Below are 18,589 nucleotides of genomic sequence, written 5' to 3'. Positions count from 1 at the left end.
GAGACTTCAACAGCCCTCTCTCAACAATTGATAGAACAACTAGATGGAAAATCAGAAAGGATATTGAAGAACTGAAGAGCATATAAACTAAAAGGATTTGTTTAGCCTCTAAAAAGCATTCCAGCCAACAGCAAAATATACATTATTTTCAAGTGCCAGCAGAAAATATATCAAGTTAAATTATATGCTGAGCTATAAAATAACATCAGCAAATTAAAAAGCATTGAAATAATATGGAGTGTCTTCTGACCACAGTAGAATCAAACAAGAAATTATTAACAAAACCTAACAAAAAATCTTCAAACACCTTGAAACTAAGCAATATATTTCTACATTATTCATAAGTCAAAGAGGAAATGTGAAGGAAAATGAAATAATATATAGAATTGAGTGTAAATAAAAATATTAAAATTTTAAAACATTAAAATTTGTGAGGCACAGCTAAAAGAGTATATAAAGTGAAACAAGTGAAATTTATAGCAGTAAATGCAACAAAAAAAATCTCAAATGAATAATCTAAACTTCAAACTCCAGAACCTAGGGAAAAAAAGCATAATAAACTCAAAAAATACATGGAATCAAATAATAAGCCAAATGAAGAAAGTAGACAAATTAAAACCATACAAAAAGTCAACAAAACAGTAGGTTATTTTTTAAAAAATTGGCAAACATCTAACAAGACAATGAAAATAAAGAGAAGACAAAAATCACAATTATCAGGCGTGAACGGGGATGTTACTACAGATACTGAAGATATCAAAAGGATAGTAAAGAAATACTACAAACAATTCTACACCCATACATTTGGCAACCTAGATATAATAGACCGATTCCTTTAAAAACTCAGGCAACTACAGCATGCCCAATATGAAATAGATAATGTAAGTTGACCTATACATAGTGAAGACATTGAATTCTTAGTTTTAAAACTTCCCAAATAGAGATGTTTAGAACTAGCTATTTTCCTTAAGAATTCTACCTAATATTTAATGAAAAATCAGCACCAATTCTACACAATCTCTTCTAGGAAATAAAAGTCGGGACACCTATTTTTATTTGTTATTACCCAGACGGAAAACTAAACAAAGATATTACAAAAAAGAAAACTGCAGACCAATACTCATCATAAATATAGATGCAAAAAAGCCTTAACTGATAATATCAATCAGAATTATACAATATATAAAAACAATTATATGCAAAGGCCAAGTGGATGTTCTCCAGGTTGATTTGATATTGCATAATCAGTCAGTGGAATCCATCATATTAATAGTTAAAGAAGAAAGAGCATATGGTCATATCAACTTATTTAGAAAAAGACTTACAAAACATAACATGATTCATGATGAAAACTCTGGAAATACAGAAATAATGGTAACTTCCACAACTTGATCAAGAGCATCTACAAAATAATATTATGACTATTATTGCAAATCAAGCTAATATTATATGTATATGTAATGGTGACAGACTGCTTTACCTCTAAGACTAGAAATACGATACAGATATCCACTATCTCCATATTTATTTAACAAAACACTAGAAGTTCTACCAGTACAATAAAGCAAGAAACAGAAATAAAGGGCATGCAGATGAAATGATTTCCTGTGAGACAATCCCAAGGAGTCTATAAAAGAACATACTAGAACTAGTAAATGAGTTCAGTGAATTTAGGATATAAGACAAACATTAAAAAACAAGTTTTTCAAACACTTAGCAAGATCGGTATAGAAGGGACATACCTTAAGGTAATAAATGCTATCTATGGCAAACCCACAGCCAACACTATACTGAATGGAGAAAAGTTGGAAGCATTCCCCCTGAAAACTGGAACAAGACAAGAATGCCCACTTTCATCACTTCTATTCAACACAGCACTGGAAGTCTTAGCCAGAGTAATTAGACAAGAGAAAGAAATAAAGAGCATCCAAATCAGTAAAGAGGAAGTCAAACTGTCGCTATCTGCCAATGATATGATTGTATACCTAGAAAACCCTAAAGACTCATCCAAAAAGCTCCTAGTTCTGATAAATGAATTCAGTGAAGTTTCAGGATACAAACTCAATGTACACACATCAGTAGCACTGGTATACACCAACAGCAACCAAGCTGAGAATCAAATCAAGAACTCAACCCCTTTTACAATAGCTGCAAAAATAAAAATAAAATAAAATACTCAGAAATATACCTAACCAAGGAGGTGAAAGATCGCTACAAGGAAAACTACAAAACACTGCTGAAAGGAATCATAGACATACAAACAAATAGAGACACATCCCATGCTCATAGATTAGTAGAATCAGTATTGTGAAAATTACCATACTTTCAAAAACAATCTACAAATTCAATGCAATTCCCATAAAAATACCACCATCGTTCTTCACAAAACAAGAAAAAAAAAATCCTGATATTCATATAGAACCAAAAAAGAACCCACATAGCCAAAGCAGGACAAAACAAAAAGAAAAAATCTGGAGGCATCACATTACCTGACTTCAAACTAGACTACAAGACTAGAGTTACCAAAACAGCATGGCAGTGGTATAGAAACAGTCACATAAACCAATGAAACAGAAAAGAACCCAGAAATAAACCCAAATACTTACAGACAACTGATCTTTGACAAAGCAAACAAAACATAAAATGGGGAAAGTACACCCTATTCAACAAATGGTGCTGGGATGGATCAGAGAATTAAATCTAAGACCTGAAACCATAAAAATCCTGTAAGTTAACATCAGAAAAAAACACTTCTAGATATTGGCTTAGGCAAAGACTTCATGACTAAGAACTGAAAAGTAAATACAACAAAAACAAAGATAAATAGATGGGACTTAATTAAACTAAAAAGCTTCTGCACAGCAACAGAAATAATCAGCAGAGTAAACACACAACCCACAGAGTGGGAGAAAATCTTCCCAAACCATGCATCTGACAAAAGACTAATATCCAGAATATAAAAGAACTCAAGCAAATCAGCAAGAAAAATAAATAAATAATCCCATCAAAAAGTGGGCTAAGAACACGAATAGACAATTCTCAATAGAAGATACAGAAATGGCCAACAAATATATGCAAAAATGCTCAACATCACTAATTATCAGGGAAATGCAAATCAAAACCACAATGTGATCCCACCTTACTCCTGCCAGAATAGCCATAGTTCAAAAATCAAAAAATAATATGCTCTCAATAGATTGGATGATACACACCCCACATTGGTGAGGGAGATCTTCTTACCCAGACTACTGGTTCAAATGCTAATCTCTTCCAGAAACACCTCACAGACACACCCAGAAACAATGTTTCACCAGCTTTCTGGGCATCCCTTTTCCCAGTGAAGTTAATACATAAAATTAGCCATTGCATTCAGACAAAAATTTGTAAGCAAATTCTCATAAAAGCTTTATTTGTAATAGCCAATAATGCAAACAACTAAAATGTTTAAAAATGGATAGTTAAACCAATTGTGCTATATCCATAAAATGGAATCCTCCTCAGCAATAAAAATGAATGAAGTATTTTACTCATACATACAGGAAAATGGAGAATCTCAAAATGTATATTGAATGAAAGAAGTTAGACAAAACAGTACATATTACATGATTACATTCATATATACTAAAATATGTAATGCATTAAGAAAGATAGCACACATCAGAGGCTGCCTGGGGACAATGATGGCAGATGGAGAAGTTAAAGGTAAATTACAAAGGACATAATGAAACTTGCAGAAATTATGGATATATTTATTATCTTAATTTTGGTGATGTTTTCTTAGATACATAAATATACATATATAAACTCATCAACTTGTACACTTTATATAGGTGCAGTTAATTGTATGGCAATTATATTTCAATAAAGCTGTTAAAAAAAACTCTATGTGACTGTATAGAATAGTTTCTGTGCCAAATATCTTAAGCTCCAGAGATAAAAGATTTTCCCTACCTGAAGTCCAGAGGCCTCCTCCCTATGGTCCCATTTTATATCCTAGAATGACTAATGGGGGAAATTTGATTTGCTTCAAGGAAAACCTTGCCCTCACATAGAGAGTTGTGCTCTGTTCTTTAGTCCCTCAAAAGAAAATCCAACAATAATTTAACATCAGAATATTTTCTAATATCTTGGTTATTCATTCTTAAGACCCCATGTGAGGCATCAAAAAGACCAGAATAGTCCGGACTCAGTAGAATACTTTTCTATCTCTCTTCTTCCATCCAGAATTTTCAAAAAGTTTAGGTTTTTATCTTAACTACAGTGACCTACTTACAAATATAATGTAAATCCACAAATACAAGGTCAAGTCATCTAAATTTTGACTCTCTGCTTCAACAATTCAATTTAATTTATCTTTTTATGACATAATTGCCTCAAATTTTAAAATTTTATAAACATAAAACATAATGTTGCTACTACATTTCATTTATATTTCACTCAAAATATTTCAATGCTTTTTGCTAAACTATAAGAAATTTCCTTAAAGTATCGGCTTATGTCAGAAATCACCTTGTTGAGTGTTCCTAATTGAGACATTTGTTTATGGATAATTGCTGCAGGACGTTTGTTTTCCTCGGCCACCAAGACCCAACCATGTTCTGATTGGAAGAATACTCCATAGAAAGAGGCAGGGGCAGGTACATTCTCTCCCACACCTTGCAGGGTAAAATGCAGTCAATTGACACATCCTTGGCTACTGACATCTTCCTGCTTAGCACTTTTAATCTTTGGTTTAACATTCATTCATGGCAGATGTACCAGTGGCTTAAATATTCTGCCATGACAAAGGAGTTCATCTATTATGTATTAATAATTATGTGTTTTATATCTTCTTCCTCTAGATCCTTCATGTAAACTGTCACTCAGCTTCAGTTAGTTCCAATCAATTTCTGTTACATGCAATTAAGAATCCTAAATGTCCTGCAATTGCTAAAAAGGAAAAAGAAAAAAAGAATCCTAAATGATACATAAATGTACATGTTCGTAGTATTAGTTTGCTTTCACACTGCTATAAAGGCATACCAAAGACTGGGTAATGTATAAAGAAAAGAAGTTTAATTGACTCACAGTTCCACAGGGCTGGGGAGGCATCAGGAAACTTACAATCATGGCAAAAGGGGAAGAGGCACATCTTACATGGCAGCGGGAGAGAGAGAGTGGTGAGCAAACCATCAGATCTCATGAAAACTCACTCACTATCAAGAGAACAGCATGGGGGAAACCGACCTCATGATCCAACCACCTCCCACCCGGTCTCTCCCTTGACATGTGGAGATTACAATTCAAGATGACCTTTGAGTGAGGAAACAAAGCCAAACCATATCATTCATATACATGTTTATACATTGATGCCAATAATGCATTTCCTGCTGGGTCCTGGTAAGACACTACTCTGTATTTTCAGTTATCTGTGGTACTGGAAAGAGGACTGAACTGGAAGTCAAGCAATTTCAAACTCTTGTCTTGGGGGCTAAGAGAATGAGCTTTACAGCTAAACCCTGGAGTTCATAACCAAGCTCCTTCATTCTGTATGATGTAGAGCAAGTTACTTATTCTCTCTTAGTTTCAGTTTCTGCATCCATAAAGAGGGAATAATTGTAATTCCACCCTTGTAGAGTTAAGTGAGGAAAACAAAATTAATCCACAAAGAAAACTTAGCAGGGAGTCTGGTACATAATGGGCACTTGGCAAATGTTGGTTTATTTCTATTGTTATTATTACTTTTGTTGTTGCTCTTTTACTGTGTACTCTGATGGCCCATGTTTCAATGCCAACTCCAAATGTATTAGTCTTGTGACTTGAAGAAAGCGATGTATGCTCTTTAATTTTTGGTTCTGACATCTACACAATAGGGATAATAATATGATTATTAAAGAATAATAAGATAATAAAGGCAAAGTACTTACACAGTGTCTGGTAACATACTGCAAATATTAGCTATTATTTTAACTAATATTGCATCATTGCATGTTTCTGGGCTTTGCATTCCTCCTTTACATAACGAGGGTGTTGAAACTAAATCAAGTTGTCTGCTATGGCAGGTTTAAAGTAATCTATGTGTTCTCCTAACTAATCATTGAGACAAATTCAAACAAAAATCCTAGACCCTCTAGAGCCCTGTTTCTCATAGTGAAGTCAAAGACCTCTTGAATCAGAAACACCAAAGATGCTTATTAAAATGCAGATCTCTGGGCCTTACTCTAGATTAGTAAAATTGGGATTTTCATGGTGTAGTTCAGGAATCTACATTTTAAAATAAACTCCCTAGGTAACATTTATATTCATTAAAGTTTAAGAACAACTGATCTAGGCTGTATCAATGGAAAAATTTATAAATAAAACATTTCACATCATTAACCAAGAATATGTGAATTTAAGCCTATTTAGAAATACACACACTCAAACACACTAATATAATGTGTCTTGTCTGTGTGTGTGTGTGTGTACCCCTGCAAAGCTCTAACTCACACTGTAGTCATTATATGAGTAAAGTAAGAGGAGAAGACTTGAATCGAATCTAAGTAATGCTAAGTGATTTTAGATTAGCTGCATAGAAATAACATACATATTATGTTATGTATAACATATCTGTTATACATCAAGAAATCTGAGCTGATTTCTTCTAATAAAATGTATAATTCTTGGAATATCTGGATGCAGCTTGACTTTTGGCTTGCTCAATCTCACAAATTATGTTTTTACCAAGTACTTGCACCTGTACACAGGCAGGTTTTAAACCAGTTTCCAGAGCAATTAGGAGAGTTTGAGGTATGCTAAAACCCTCTTAGCAAGTATGCTAAAACCCTCTTAGCAAGTGCATTTTATTGTGGTGGTCGGGACTTCACTCTGCTTGGGAGTACCAAATATATCTGTGGAGGGCTACTTTGTGGTCATTTGCCTCAGAATCCATTGACATATATCCTTTTGCTTGAACTGTTAGTGAATCAACAAGAATAATTGAGAAAACATGAAACTTCTACTTATTAACAAACTGTGTTTTCTTGAGTTGATGGAAGAAATTTTGAAGTTGTATATTCTCCACGAGTTTTTCTTTGTTGCCAATCAGATCACATGTTTGATCAACAGGATGTTAAAATGTCCATTTGACTGAATTTTCCTTGCAGTTATTGGTTGGTTTAATCCAATCGAAATGAGGCCAAGATTTCTTTTTCTTCCATCAGATCACAATGCAAGGTATCACTCACTGTATCTGTCAGTTTTTGAAAACATATTCAGTGTCAGGAACTTTGTTATGTACTTTATCAATGTAATCTAATTTAATCCTTATAAAAGGTATATTATTCCATGCCTTTTTTATAAGAATAAAAGAGAAAAGATAAGAAAAAAAAACAGGGAAAAATAAAAGAAAAATATATCTAGTACAGTGTAACAAGTTGTCCAAAGTTTCGCATATACTATTTGGTATAGCTGGAGATTGAGCCCGAGTCTGACACCAAATATTTGGGCTAATTTCGCTACTGCATGACACCTTATGGTGCCAGGTTTTAGAGAACTGTCAATACATCACATTACACATTAAAAAGTAAAGCCTCTTGTCTTGGTTTCCTTCCTGAAATCTTTGCCCATTCGTATGTGCAGAATGGCGTTGCTTAGATTGTCTTCCAGGGCTTTTCTAGTTTTGGGTTTTGCATTTAAGTCTTTAATACATCTTGAGTTAATTTTTGTATATGGCCTAACGAAGGAGTCCAGTTTCAATCTTCTGCATATGGCTAATCGGTTATCCCAGCACCATTTATTAAATAGGGAATTCTTTCCCTGGGGCTTGTTTGTGTCAGGTTTGTCACAGATCAGATAGTTGTAGGTGTGCAGTTGTATTTCTGGGTTCTGTATTCAGTTTCGTTGGTCTATGTGTTGGTTCTTGTACCAGTATCATGCTGTTTTGGTTACTGTAACCCTGTAGTATAGTTTGAAGTTGGGTACCATTATGCCCCGTTCTTTTTGCTTAGGATTACCTTGGTTATTTGGGCTCTTTTTTGTTTCACATGAATCTTCAGAAAGTTTTTCTTAGTTCTCTAAAGAATGTCAATGGTAGTTTAATGGGAATAGAAATGAATCTATAAATTGCTTTGGGCAGCATGGCCATTTTAATAGTATTTCTTCTTCTTATGCATGGGCATGCAATGTTTCTCCTTTTGTTTGGGTCATCTCTGATTTCTTTGAGCAGTGGTTTTTAGTTCTCATTGTAAATGTCTTTCACCTCCCTAGTCAGCTGTATTCCCAGGTATTTTATTCTTTTTGTTGCAATTGTGAATGGGAACTTGTTCATGATTTGGCTCTCCGCTTGATTGTAGAGGTGTATAAGAATGCTAGCGACTTTTGCACAATGATTTTGTATCTTGAGACTTTGCTGAAGTTGCTCGACACTTCTTAAAAGAAGACATACATACGGCCAACAATCATATGAAAAAACCTCAGCATCACTGATATTAGAGAAATGCAAATGAAAACCTCAATGAGATGCCATCTCACACCAATCAGAATAGTTATTAAAAAGTCAAAAAATAACAGATGGCGAAATTGTGGGGAAAAAGAAGTGCTTATACGCTGCTGGTGGGAGTGTAAAAGACATTGTGGAAGACAGTATGGCAACTCCTCAAAGACCTAAAAACAAAAATACCATTTGACCCAGAAATCCCGTTACTGGGTATATACCCAAAGGCATATGAATTGTTCTCTTATAAAGATACATACACAGATATGTTCATTGCATCACTATTCACAATAGCATAGACATGGAATCAACCTAAATGTCCATCAATGGTAGACTGGATAAAGACAATGTGGTACATATGCACTATGGAATACTAAGCAGCCATAGAAAATAATGATATCATGTCCCTTGCAGGGTCATGGATGAAGTTGGAGGCCATTATACTTAGTAAACTAACGCAGGAACAGAAAAGCAAATACCACATGTTCTCACTTATAAGTGCAAGCTAAGTGATGAGAACTCATGGACACATAGAGGTGAACAATACCCACAGGGGCCTATCTACAGGTGTAGGGTAGGCAGAGGGAGAGGATCAGGAAAAATAACTAATGGGTAATAGGTTTAATACCTGGGTGATGTAATCATAGGTACAACAAACCCCCATGACCCACATTTGCCTATGTAACAAACCTGCGCATGTACCCCAAACATAAAACAAAAGTATAAAAAAAAGAAACCTACCTTTAATTACATTTGCAGAAAATACTCTTTTTAAACCTAAACAAATACTAGTCCTACACTCTGTATCTCTGTATGTAACTAGATATTGAAGAAAAATGGAGAGGTTAATCTTCAGCAAGGCAATAAATACAACATCAGCAACTGTAATCAAAGTGACCTCACCAGATAGAGAGGGCTCCTAGAGGCCTACCTCCATGACACCTAAGCCTAGGCCGAAAGTCCTTTCCTCATATGTGCTTAGAAAAAGGCTATTGGAAAGATGGGTGTGCCTCAACCTGTCTTTAGACTTCTAATCATGGAAATGCAAAGAAAAAGCTAAAAATAAACTCATCGTTTACTTGTAGAAAAAGTATTACAAGAAGTGTTTTCGTGTATTTTCATATTTTGTTTAAAACATATTACCTTAGGTGTTTCTAGTACTGTAATGACTAAACATAGACAGTAATTTTTCAAATGTATTTGCCATCTTCCTTTCTTAAAGTTCCAAAAATTTCTATTTATAACTTCTAAAATGGTTTATTAAATCTAGGTTTCATCAATTACTAATTATATATGATGGTCAGGACAGGTATTAAATGTCTCAATATTTTGATTTTCTTACCTGGAAAATGGAAATAAGAATATTTAATTCAGTAGATAGCTCTATAGAATAAACAAATCCAAGCATGTAAAATGATTATAAAAATATTTGGTACGTAAGAAGACTTGATATATTTGAGACAGAGTCTCTCTCTGTTGCCCAGGCTGGGATGCAGTGGCACTATCTTGGCTCACCACAACCTCCGTCTCCCGGGTTCGAGCAATTTTCCTGCCTCAACCTCCCGAGTAATTGGGATTACAGGTACCCACCATCACTCCTGGCTAATTTTATTTTATTTTATTTATTATTTTTTTTTTTTAGTAGAGAAAGGATTTCACCATGTTGGCCAGGCTGGTCTCGAACTCCTGACCTCAACTGATCCACCTGCTTCAGCCTCCCAAAGTGCTGGGATTACAGGCGTGAGCCACTGTGCCAGGCTGAGAAAACTTGATTTATAATATTGATAATCATAGGACTGATACAGTAACATTGACAATATTATCACTGCTATTAGTACCTCAAATGGGAGATGGCCATGAAGATATTGCCTGTGTACTCCTGAAATAGTGTATGAAGGAATTGAGTGAGAAAATGTCTAAAATTCTAGGATCAATTTCTGAGTTGTTGACTGATTCCTGAACATAAAGCAAATGAAGTACCCCTGAGGCATCTGTTTTTGTGACTGTTCGATTCATATTCGAATCAAAACCTGGATAATGAATGATGAGTGATCATATGAGGAGGCATACTACAAAGCTCTAGGCAATGATTATTGCTCACAGTATCATCTATTATCAGTTGTCAAATCCTTGCAAACTAATATTCTTGAATATACTAATTATAAAAGTGACTCCCCCAAGTTAAAAAATTTGGTGCTTCTCAGAAGTCAAGTATAAATGACAATCCAAGCTGGGCACAGTAGCTCATGCCTGTAATCCCAGCACTTAGAGAGGCTGAGGTGAGCAGATCACCTGAGGTCAGGAGTTTGATACGAGCCTGGCCAACATGATGAAAACCTCTCTCTACTAAAAATACAAAAAAATTAGCCAGGTGTGTTGGTGCACACCTGTAATCCTGGCTACATGGGAGGCTGAGGCAGGAGAATCGCTTGAATCTGGGAGACGGAGGTTGCAGTGAGTTGAGATCATGACACTGCACTCTAGCCTGGGTAGCAGAGCAAGACTCCATCTCAAAAAAAAAAAAAAAAAACACCCAAAATAAATGACAATCCATGAAAAATATATTAGGAAAAGACTTACTTGGAAAAACAATTATCATCCTCCACCATCCAGTGCAGGCCAGGAGTTGAGTGTTTCTGAAAGTAAAATATATCTCATTTGTTTGTCATGTAATGAATAAGCAGTAGGAGGAAAAATAGAAATCATCGGTTATGTCAGAAATTAGGTCATTTTCAAAATCTTTAATTAAGAGTAAAAATGTCTAAATAATCTCAGTGGCTTAGATGAATGTGAGATTCTTTTACCTATGTCATTAAGGGACAAATTACTGTGAGCTTCTTCATGTATCTATTCCTCCTTTACTGTTTTATGAATATGATATTAGTATTTAAGTGTAATAACTACTTTATTGGACTGCTGACTTTTTCTTAAGTAATCTACTTTTTAAAAGATTTTGCAGGCTCCTTTAAAAATCTAACTATGCTCTATTAAACAGCTTTAAGAACTAAACGCTATTCTCTAGCCTGCTGAGTAAATATGAATTTCACAGTTAAATACATAAAATAATGATTACATCCAATGGTCATGAGGGACATGTTTTTAGAAGTATAGTAATTAAACTACATCCTTCAGACAACATGTTTCTACACTTACTAGCAATGAACCATATCTGATTGGTCATTAAGTAATTAGGAATACTAATGTAAATAAAGTGCCATTCAAACAGGGGCCTTGAGACTGGAGAGGAATCATATATTCTGTCTTCAGGTCTGAACTATATACAGATCAATCATATAAAACAACCAAGAAAAAAAAGTACTGAATACAAAAGAAAAAGACAGTTTTGTCACTCACTACTAACTAGAACCTATATTTTTAAGTAGTTTTTTTAAATTTTACTAACAATATAAAAGTGTTGTAAGCAATAAGAGAAAAAATGGTTTAGATTGTGATCCTGCATTTTTCCCATGGCTGTTATAATTTACGTGTGTGTGTGTGTGTGTGTGTGTGTTTGTATCTAGCTCCTTTCAGCAAAGATAAGAGGTTCAAGAAGATACAAAGTCATGAAGATAGTGAGATGGAAATGGGAATATAAGTGGAACTGGACCAGAAAGAGGGAGAAATACTGTATACAGGCTAAAAGTGGGAATTGAAGCTATTGGAGGGAAATGGAAATGAGGAAAAATGAGAGTGTTTGAAGTTAATATAAACCTCATAATAACAGATTAGAACTAGAAATCTTCAGGATTCCTTAAATCTGGAGTATAAATCAAAGAAATTTAATAAAAGTATTTACTTTAGTATTAAAATATAGTAAAAGTGATAAATTGTACAAAAAAATTAGAGTGATAAAATGTCTTTCAATACAGGAAATTTTTCAAAAGGATAATTTGTTTTATGTGCTAAAAACTTACCCAGCATCTGGCAGGTGCAAAATAAATATCTGTTAAATTAATGAATGAATGAATGACCTAATTACTTAAATTTAAATAAATAATAAATTACTTTTTCTAGAAAGTAAACAGTCTCGGCCGGGCGCGGGGGCTCACACCTGTGATCCCAGCACTTTGGGAGGCTGAGACGGGCGGATCACGAGCTCAGGAGCTTGAGACCATCCTGGCTAACACGGTGAAACCCCGTCTTTACTAAAAAACACACAAAAAATTGGCTGGGCCTGGTGGCAGGCGCCTGTAGTCCCAGCTCCTCAGGAGGCTGAGGTGGAAGAATGACGTGAACCCGGGAGGCGGAGCTTGCAGTGAGCCGAGTTTGCGCCACTGCACTCCAGCCTGAGCGACAGAGCGAGACTCCGTCTCAAAAAAATAAAATAAATAAATAAAAGAGTAAACAAAGTCTCAGATATTTTCTGTTGGTTAGTTTGTCAGACTAAAAACCTTTCTGGCCAGGAGTGGTGGCTCATGTCTATAATCCCAGAACTCTGGGAGGCCAAGGCGGGTGGATCACCTGAGGTTAAGAGTTCGAGAGGAGCCTGGCCAACATGATGAAACCCCATCTCCACCAAAAATACAAAATTAGCCGTGTGTGGTGGTGCACACCTGTAATCCTAGCAATTTGGGAGGCTGAGGCAGGAGAATCACTTGAACCTGGACTGGGCAACAGAGTGAGACTCTGTCTCAAAAAAGAAAAAAACAAAACCCTTTTAATAATGTCCCCACACTCTTGCCCCATTGATGCCATCTTTTGTAATTAAGAGACAATTTACATTCAGTAAAGCGCACAATTATTAAGTGGAAAGCTTGATAATGCCATACGTAAGTACATACCCAGTAAATCACCCTCTAGATAAACATATAGCACATTTCCATAACACCAGGAGATTTTTCTATAGGATTTTTGTGTCAATACCAAATTCTTCAAAAATAATCAGCATAGTTTTACCTGCTCTCGAATTTCTTATAAATGAAGGCGCATACTGTGCACTGTTTTACATCTGCTCTCCTTCAGTCAACATAATGTTCTTACCATTCAACCATGTTTTATATGTATCATACATATGCATATATACAAATGTTGTCATATAACTACATAAAATGTTTGTCATACATATTATATGTATTGGTCATACATATACATTAAAACTTGTGTTATTCTTTGTTATTGCTGCATAGGACCCCATTGTGTGAACACACTGGAATTTGCTTATCCATTCTCTTATTGAAGGGCATTTAGGTCAAGTTCAGTTTGAAACTCTTGCGCATGTCTAGTGCACATGTTTACTCATGTCTCTTGCCTGTGTATCATGAGTAGAATTGCTAGGGCACAGGAAAGGATGCGTTTAATCTTGTCTGAAGCTGACAGACTGTTTTTCCCAATGTCATTGTACCATTATACATTCATGCAAAGTATGTAGCCACCCCATATCCGCAGTTTACATTTTATCTGTTCTGAGTAGTATGCAGTGATGGTTTAGGGTGGTGGTTTTAATTTGCATTATTCTCATTTCTCATAATGTGGAGCAAATTTCCATGTGATATATTCATATGGTCATTTGAATATCTTCTTTTTGAGAGAAAGTTTTTTTATATATTGTGCAAAGAAGTGATGCCATGTTATAAAAATATTTCAACCTCTTTACCTTGGGCAAGACATAAAAATTTATTTGAGATCGTTTATAGATGTAAAAGTAGAAGCTTAAATAATAGACTTCTAGAACAGGGGTCACAAATTACAGCTCAAAGGCCAGTCTGGACCTCACCAGTCTTACTTTTTCTTATTTTAAGATATTGTTTATCTGAAGTAGTTGTAGATTCACATTCAATAGTAAGAAAGAATACAAATCCTTTCTTGGAAAAAAACAAGCAAAGAATAGAGCATAGTTATGATTTTAAAACTAGTATTTCACAATTTCATATTTTTACATGCTTTAAATCATTTGCTTAATAATGATATTGATGTTATTGGAATTCTAACATGGGTATTAATAAAAGGGATACTCATTAAAACAAAGAAAAGAGAAGCAAGAATGAAAAAGAGTAAGAAAAGGATCCTAAAAGTAAAAATTGAGGACAAAATAGGACTTTTAGGGAGCATTTTTATATCCTCAATTTTCCAAATTTCAACATGCTTTTTTCCACTCATGATGGGTCATGGGGAAAAAGGAGAAAGAGAAAATACTCTTCATTTTATAATTTAAAAGTCAAAAGAAGAATATTAAATTTTTTTGAAGGGAAGGCCATAACCAATTTCATTTTTCAGACCTACATGACAATCATACTATCGGGAGATCCAAGTTATAAACCAACTATTCATTTCATAATTTTTGTTGTGAAATACATCATGTGTGTGTTTGTAGGAGGATGTTTCATAGTTTGTTTCATCTTTTAAATTTCCCCTAAGCCCATTTGTCTCATTAGGTTTTACTTTCACTATACACTTTAGCCACATTTTTATGCATGTTTTCTCAGGTTACCTTTATTCTTTTTTAAAAATTATATATTCATAATTTTTCAAACTCAAATTTTTAATTTATCCTCATATTTAAATGAAATTAGTTTTCCTATAGTTTTAGGAATGTAGGTGTCGCTCAAGATACTTCTCTAGCTTCTGGGTTATAGGACTTCTATGATGCGCTATGATTAAGTATTAAAAACATAATCTTTCTTCTAGCCACTTCTTTAGTACTTTCTGTTTTGTCCCCCGCTAGTATCTGGACCAGTTCTGTCCTTTACTTCAAGAACACCTGTCCAGAATAATTCATATTCTATTCCTATCGGTTTCTCATCAGTGTGGGGCACGGTCTTCTCACTGAAAAGTTTGGAAATCTCTGAGTGTCTTGGTTTTCCCAGCTACCTTAGGTTTTGCCTCAGTCACTTGCACTCATTGGCAAATTGCCAACAGCAATGTCCCATCCTAGTTATGACTGTGATTCTCAGATGAGCCACCTGAGTCCTCCTGTTTCAGTGGGGACATCTACCTTGGGATGAGAACTTCTTGGAGGATTCTGTGAGCAAGTACTTATATGTCAAAAGATAAGGAAAAAAGGTCATGATTGTCTAACAGGGTTCATGAATCCCCAAATAAATTATCTTACAAAAATATCATACTTGCTTTTCTATGTTTTAACTACTGGTAAAAATGAAACAAATAATTCACACTAGAATAAAATCTGTAAGCTGGTATAGCAAGCTAAGACAATTACTTTTACATATAAAGCAAGTCCTTCAAATAAACATTTTACACACAAATTTAGGTTTTCAAAAAAATAGGTTAAGTATTTACCTTATTTTTGTTTGTCCACTAAGAGACCTCATTTCTCAAACTGACATTAAACTGGACTGCAGCTCACACCCTACAAAGAGTGAAATGCATGTCATAAGCTGAATACACTCATGTGCATATTACATACATGATAAATGGCTAACACTGTTGTGCATACAACTTCCATGAGTAGTTTTACCCTGTAAAAATACTATAGCCTATCTTGAATGAAATTGCAATGAAAAAAACAAAAGATAATACTTGCCTACTACAGACATTTGCTCACGCATTTTAAAAAATGCAAAAATTATAATGGGATAAAAGTCAACACTGCTTACAAATACCTGAACATGGAAAGCACAGCCAACACATTCGTGTGGACAGCAAATGAGTGGTTGCATATTACACATCTTCTATCTGGGTTGTTCCTCTTGTTTAATTCTAAAGATTTTCATGGGCTTGGATCCTTTATGATGATTATTTAAATAATATTACATTAAGTTTTCCTGGTCTAATAACCAACTTTAAGAAGTACAGTGGAAGGGTATAGGAATTTCTATGTCTTCTCATACTTTTGAAGCCAATTTTATTTTTATTATGATGTGAAACTTTAGTTACCAGCATGCTAAAAATAAAATTGACCGAATTACACGATTTTGTCCACAACATTGAAGTCTCTTTTTGCTAAAATATTACAAAATGAATCCAGTAAACACTTTCCATTTCCAATGGCCTAAGTGAGAGATTAATTCAACTTTTTTTAAAAAATGAATTACAACTAAATTGGGCTGAAGACAGCTAGGTTAAATCCTGCAATCCAAACCCAAGCACTCGAACATCTAAAACTCTAACACTTTCCATCCAGGATAGAAAAATGAGCATCCAAAGTAAAGAGAACCACAAGATTGATCAAGTAACCAATCAAAAATCACGTCTCTGTTGTTTGAACTAAGAGTTACTCTAGCTTGACGTTTCTGCCTTCATTATTATTGGTGGTTCCTAGAGTCACAGCTTCCATGTCAAATGTGACAGTGGACTCATAAGTAATTGCAGGTAACTGATGAGGCATTTCTTTTCCATTTACAAAAATGCACCATTTGTACCAATGCATACAGCTTTATCCCGCCTTTGTTGTTGTTGCTGTTGAGATGGAGTCTCGCTCTGTCTCCCAGGCCGGACTGCAGTGGCGCGTTCTCTGCTCACTGCAAGCTCCGCCTCCCGGGTTCACGCCATTCTCCCGCCTCAGCCTCCCGAGTAGCTGGGACTACAGGCGCCCGCCACCACGCCTGGCTAATTTTTTGTATTTTTAGTAGAGATGGGGTTTCACCGTCTTTGCCAGGATGGTCTGGATCTCCTGACCTCGTGATCTGCCCGCCTCGGCCTCCCAAAGTGCTGAGATTACAGGCGTGAGCCACCGTGCCCGGCCGACATGCCGTTTTTACGGCACACTCCTATACAGTCTCTTCTGTCTGGTAGTTCCACAGTTTCAACTCTAAATATTAATGTCTGCCCAGAAAGATGAGTTGGAGCTCTGGAGTTGAGAACACCTGAAGATTTAGAATCGTTCCGGCATGACGTATTTCTTCCATTGCTCACACTGCTCCTCTCAAAACCAGCTGTCCACTCATGAGGCTCCAATATGGAAAGAACTATCTGGGGGACACTCCAAGGACTCTGCTCCTGCCAGCCATCTCTTCGGGTGCAGATTCTGAAATGATCTTCAACATTGGAGTCTATGTGCAATACTCTGAATTCAGTTTCGGAACCTACATATACATCCTCAAAATGATTTGAAGTACATTTACGAAACTGGAGCCTGTCACCTTGTGCCGTAAAGTCATCATCCACCTTACACCATTGTACTATGATGCCTCCAGGTTTCTCTATCAGTTCTTCTATCTGTACTGGTGGGCGAGATGCTACTGTTCCATGCTTAAGAATGTGGTCTTTCATGATGTTAAGAATAGACTCATCCAACTGAACAGATAAACAAGGCACATCAACCAGTAAAGGTACTTCTGGTATGCTGTCCAACTGAAGGTGCAAGGCCTTTTTGGTAAAACTCCACAGTTTCTCATTCTCTTCTACACCACCAAGCATGGCAATCTCACCTTCTTGGACTAAGCCCTCTGGAGTGTTAATTCCGTGTTCTAGGAGCTTCTGGCAATCATCTAGTGGTTTAATGGTCTGTTTAGTGGTGCCAACCTCTTGCAAAAGGGTCACCAATCGCTCATCCAGGAGCTTCCCATGGGTTCCCTTTAAATCATGAAAATGTTGTTTGAGAACATCGCTTGCTTGTGATGCACTCTCTTTGATCTCTATGCCTCCCACAGCCCCTCAAGCTGGTGACCCAGCTCCCACCAGTAGTTCTTTACCACCTCCACATTCTCAAGGGCCTCCTGCAGCAGCAGCTCAGACTCCAGCTCCATCGCCTGCCTCATGCTGATGCTAGAGCAGGTTCCTGACTGTTGAGTCTGGGATTTTCTGATGGGAAGATATTTATCTTCTGATGTAAGTATACTAATGATTGTAGGATTATGCATATTTCCTGTTTTTTGCTGAACTTGTATTTTTATTTTTTTGATTTTACTTTATATTTTTCTAGGAATATTTCCATTTTATCTAACTTTTCAAATTTATTGGCATAAAGTTATTGATAGTATTTATTTAATATCTTCCAAATCTCTAGTTGTTGTTTCTTTTTCACTCCTCATTATATTGATTCTTTGCATACTGGTTTCTACATATGTGCCTCATGTATAGATTTCCTCTATTCCACAGTCACCTCATAAGTAAGCCATATACAGTTTTCATTTTTGCAGTTTGCCAAATGTTCAAAATCATAGTGCCAAGTAGGAAATGCTCTATTCCTGCATTATTGACTCAAGTAAGGATTAAGAAGAAAAAATTATGTTTAGGCCT

General features: G+C 35.6%; 1 pseudogene; it reads right to left on the bottom strand.

Annotated features, from left to right (window-relative positions):
• Nucleotides 1-16,506: 16,506 nt before the first annotated feature.
• On the bottom strand, nt 16,507-18,108 carry LOC101152218 (cytokine receptor-like factor 3; annotated as a pseudogene).
• Nucleotides 18,109-18,589: the final 481 nt, after the last annotated feature.

This window comes from Gorilla gorilla, chromosome 12, assembly GCF_029281585.2.
Source record: "Gorilla gorilla gorilla isolate KB3781 chromosome 12, NHGRI_mGorGor1-v2.1_pri, whole genome shotgun sequence".
Lineage (NCBI taxonomy): Eukaryota > Metazoa > Chordata > Mammalia > Primates > Hominidae > Gorilla > Gorilla gorilla.
The sequence above is the reverse complement of the archived record's forward strand: the minus strand, read 5'-3'. Positions and strand labels throughout refer to the sequence as shown.